We start from the raw sequence: 4,611 nt of genomic DNA, 5'->3' as shown, positions 1-4,611 counted from the left end.
CCACTCCAAGGTATATACTCAAGAGAACTGAATATATATATCCACGCAAAAACTTGTACATGGATGCTCATAGCAGCAAAATGAAACAGAAACAATGCAAATACCCATCAGTTGATGAACACAGAGACAAAATGTGATCTAACTACAAAATGGAAAATTATTCAGCAATAAAAAAAGAATGAAGTACTGATACATGCTACAACACGAGTGGATCTTGAACACATGTTAGGTGAAAGGAGACAGCCCCATATTATATGATTCCATTTATTTGAAATTCCTAGAAAGACAAATCCATAGAAAGAAAAAGTGGATTAGTGACTGTGAGGGGCTGGAGGGAGGGTGGATGCAGAGTGGCTTCTAATAGGTAGAAGGTAGGGTTTCTTTTCAGTGGGATGAGAGTGTTCTGGAATTAGATGGTAGCGATGGTTGCACAGCTGTGTGAACATATAGAAACCACTAAGCTGCACACTTGAAAGTGTGAGTTTTATGGCATATGAATTTTTTCTTGATTAAAAAGAGAGAGTGTGGGTGGCTCAGTGGTTGGGCGTCTGCCTTGGGCTCAGGTCATGATCCCAGGATCCTGGGATCAAGTCCCGCATCGGGCTTCCTGCATGGAGCCTGCTTCTCCTTCTGCCTATGTCTTTGCCTCTCTCTGTGTGTCTGTCATGAGTAAATAAATACAATCTTTAAAAAGAGAGAGAGAGAGAGAGAAAGTGAATCTTTAACAAAACTATCCTGCCTGAAGGATGAGGGAACTGGAATAGTTATTCACCAGCCCCCAACAGTCATTGATTGAAAGCTGCTCCTGAGTTGTAGGAATTCTCTGGAACTTGTGACCAGCTTAATACGTGGAGTCCAGGACTCAGAGAGAGCCTTTGCAAATGCTGGGACTTGGAAGTTAGGAAGAGATATTTTCAGGAACCCTCCATTTCCAAAGTGTGAAAAATTCAGCATGGCCCCATGGGCAAAGGCTGCTTGCCTTCCAGGGTTATACAGTATCGACTTCTTACCGCTCTGGGCTCCTACGAGTGAGAGGACTCCCTCAACTTGCAAAATGAAGTTTTCCATGAAGTGCTTATGACTTGCTTTGTTTGGGGACCATCCACAGTCCTTTTAGCTGCAGACAACGGAAATGAACCTGGCTAGGCTGGCTGTCATGAGAAAGATGGACAGTGGCACATGTAAGGGCAGATGTGGCAAAGCCCAGGCCTCACTTCCTGCCAAGCGAAGAAAAGGAACTTGGAGGCAAAATCCGTGTGGCCCTACGACTCACTGGAAAAGCTGGAGCTCAAACAGCTGGCTGGTTCCCAGGCAAGCACCTTCGGCAGTGCGAGCTTGAAATGGGGGAGGTCTCACACAGTGATTTCTAGGCGAAGGAAGGCCGGATTAGGGGGACCCGTGAGCCCGGGGATACCTGAATCCAAAGTCTCGCACCCTCCCCTCTGCAAGTGTGCAATTTCCTGAAAGTATAATGGGCACAGGATGGTGGAAAGGTAACTGTGAATGCCAATGCCACCAGGGACGTGGACAGCGTCCCTATGTGCCAGGTGCAATTTATTTATTAACTTGTTTTTTTTCAGTTATTATTATTATTATTTTTTAAGTAGGCTCCGTGCCCAACCTGGGGCTTGAACTCAGAACCCTGAGCTCGAGAGTCACATGCTCTACCGACTGAGCCAGGCCTGGTGCCCCTGGATACAATCATTTATTTATTTATTTAGTTAGTTAGTTAGTTAGTTTAGTTAGTTAGTTAGTTAGTTATTTGAGAGAGGCAGAGATAGGCAGAGGGAGAGGCAGGGAGCCCGATGCAGGACTCGATCCTGGGACCCCGGGGATCACGACCTGTGCCAAAGGCAGACGCTCAACCGCTGAGCCACCGGGTGCCCCCCTGGATGCAATTTAAATCATAGTATTAGTAAATGCTGCCACAATCTGCAATCATATCTGTGTCTCAAACAACTAATTGCTGAAGTTGCCAGGCAATTATATTTGCCAGATGCAAACTGCCCACGGTGAGTGGATAAATGATTTACCCCCCAGGGACAATCTCCTCAAAGCTTTCACCTTTCCTTGGTTTTGTGCAAACCTCCAGCTTGGGTTTTCTGGGTCTTATTCCATCTGCCTTGTTTCTAAAGCCTTTCCTTCATCCCTTTTCTCACCACACGGCTTCTATGTGTCACCAAACCCTCATTTTCATCATCTTTGTCAAGGGCCTTTAAATGCTAAACTGCTCTGGAACAGCAGCTCTCACGTTTTTTTTTTTTTTTTTTTTTTTTTTTTTTGTCTCAGGATTCCTTGAATAACCTTAAAACTGATTGAAGTTGCTAAAAAAGCTTCTGTTTCTGTGGATCATTCACCGCAGGGAAAATTTTAAAAGCGGAAATTTAAAAAGTATTTATTCATTAATTTTAAAACAGCCATGAAAGAGATTACAGGTTAATTTAAATCACATAAATTTAAAAAAAATATTGGTACTATTTTAAACAGATCTCTTGAATGTCTGGCTTAAGAGAAGAAAGGTGGATTCTCGTATCCACCTGTACATTTATTCTCCGCCGTGTCACACTGGAAAAGCCCACTGTGCACTTTGAGAAAATGGGCAAGAGAGGCAGGAACATAGTAGCATTAGGATGAAAATAATTAGAAAAAAAAAAAGAAAATAATTAGAACCTGCAGACCCCCTGGAAGGGGACAGCCATCGGTCCCCAGACTGAGGGTTGAGGACTGCTGCCCATTTTGGTGTTCTTCATTCTTTGCCTGGATCCATTTTTCCATCTGGCACCATCTCCCTCCAACGTGAATGACTTCCTTTGGCTTTTCGTGCAATGTGGGTCTGTAAGGAATTCTTTCAGCTTCTGTGTGTTTGAAGGAGAATGTTGTTTTGGCTCTTGAAAGCTCTGTAATTTCATATTTCTCTTCCTTCGTGTGGAAGATCTCCCCTTCCTGGTGTCTGGGTTTATGTGGCTTCTCCTTCTGGGAGTAAGCATCAGTGAGATGTTTTGGGATTTTCACACTGCTGACATCAATTTTGGTGGAAGTGGCAGTGACAAATTTCTGGTGTGTTCTATGCAGAGGAACTTGACTGAGGGTCAGAGCTCTGGTCACAGATAACAGGCCATTGCTCCCTTACTTCAGGAAAACCACCCTCTTGCCTCTGTGGTCCCCAGTGAAGATGATCAAAATGGTCCCAGGGGTGAGGCTAGCTTGTAGTTTTCTCACCTACTGACTGACTAAAAGGGGTTTTTGTTGTTGTTTTGCCATTTCTCGACAGCTTTTGGGGCACATCTTCACTAGGATGATGCCCTAGGCATTTTGTGAAGTTTAACCACTTGGGTACCACCATTCCCATCACCGCCAAGTGGTATTGTACCAGTAGCAAGAGCCTTCTCCTTCTTTTTCTTTTCAACCCTGATTTAGCTGCTGAATACTTCCTCTTGTCAAAGGCCTTTCTGGAATGCACAGCCAACTGGGGATAGCTGCCAATTCCTCCGACTAGGACAGGGGTCGGCTGCAGTGGGGCTTCCCCTTCCTTGGCATTTTAGGCTTGAGGTTACAGTTCTTGACCTTGCCAGCAGCAGCAGCAGTCTTGGCTTCAGATTTCTTCTCCCTGGTGTCTGGCTTCTCAGCTTTTTCACCTGCCATCTTGCAAAATGGGAAAAGAGTGAAACCTTTTTCTTTTCCTAATGTAAACATTTAGTGCTATAAATTTCTTTATAAGCACTCCTTTGGCTATACACCCCCAAATTATTCTGGTATGTCTTATCTATATCTACCTATTATCTTTATTTTCTTTTGGTTTGTTTGTTTGTTTGTTTGTTTATTGGCTCCACACCCAGCATGGAGCTAAAAGTAGGGCTTGAACTCATGGTCCTGAGATCAAGATCTGAACCGAGATCAAGAGCGGGATGCTTAACCAACTGAGCTACCCATGACCCAAGCTCAACTAGAAAGATGCCCCCACCCAGGACCTTGACTCTTGAAAGAATGATGCAAACAGGGCAGTCAGATCACTCAAGCTGAGGTGTGGTGGGAGGAGTCCATGGCACTGAAGACCTGAGCAGCCCGTTCAGGTGGCTGGGTTCTAGGCTGCCAGGTATTTCTTGGTTCCTTCTTCTTTTCGGAGCATATTTTTCCAGTCTTCCCTTCGATCTTGGGAGCCATTTGCATCCTCCCCCATAAATCCTATTTCTGTGTCTTCTAGCCAAAGTTGGCTTTAATTCTTTGCCACCAGGAACTCTGAGAGATACAGAGATCTCAGCAGCAGTAATTTCATAAGAATGTTGGGTATAGAAACCAGCTTTGCAGTGGGTTAAACTGGAGTGAAGCATAAGAATGTTAAAGAAGGACAAGGAGTGAAAGGAGGGATAAAGATACTCAAGAGAAAAGTAAATTGTACAGAAGTTAGTTGTTGGAAAAGGGAGGGTTTGAGCACATTTGGAGGCTAAAGGGCAGAAACCGGTGGGAGAAGCCTCTGGAATAAATGCTTCCTCTACCTTGACATTTAAGGTTTCCTGGCTGGCTCAGTTGGTAGAGCATGTGACTCCTGATCTCAGGGTTGTAAGTTCAAGTGTCATGTTGGGTATAGAGTCGGCTTAAAAATAAAGTCTTGTT

General features: G+C 44.4%; 1 pseudogene; it reads right to left on the bottom strand.

The window, feature by feature from the left end:
- Positions 1-1,352: 1,352 nt before the first annotated feature.
- LOC129498479 (60S ribosomal protein L6-like) lies at positions 1,353-3,642 on the bottom strand (annotated as a pseudogene).
- Positions 3,643-4,611: the final 969 nt, after the last annotated feature.

Source organism: Nyctereutes procyonoides, unplaced genomic scaffold (assembly GCF_905146905.1).
Source record: "Nyctereutes procyonoides isolate TBG_1078 unplaced genomic scaffold, NYPRO_anot_genome, whole genome shotgun sequence".
Lineage (NCBI taxonomy): Eukaryota > Metazoa > Chordata > Mammalia > Carnivora > Canidae > Nyctereutes > Nyctereutes procyonoides.
This window is presented reverse-complemented; position numbering and strand designations above follow the sequence as displayed.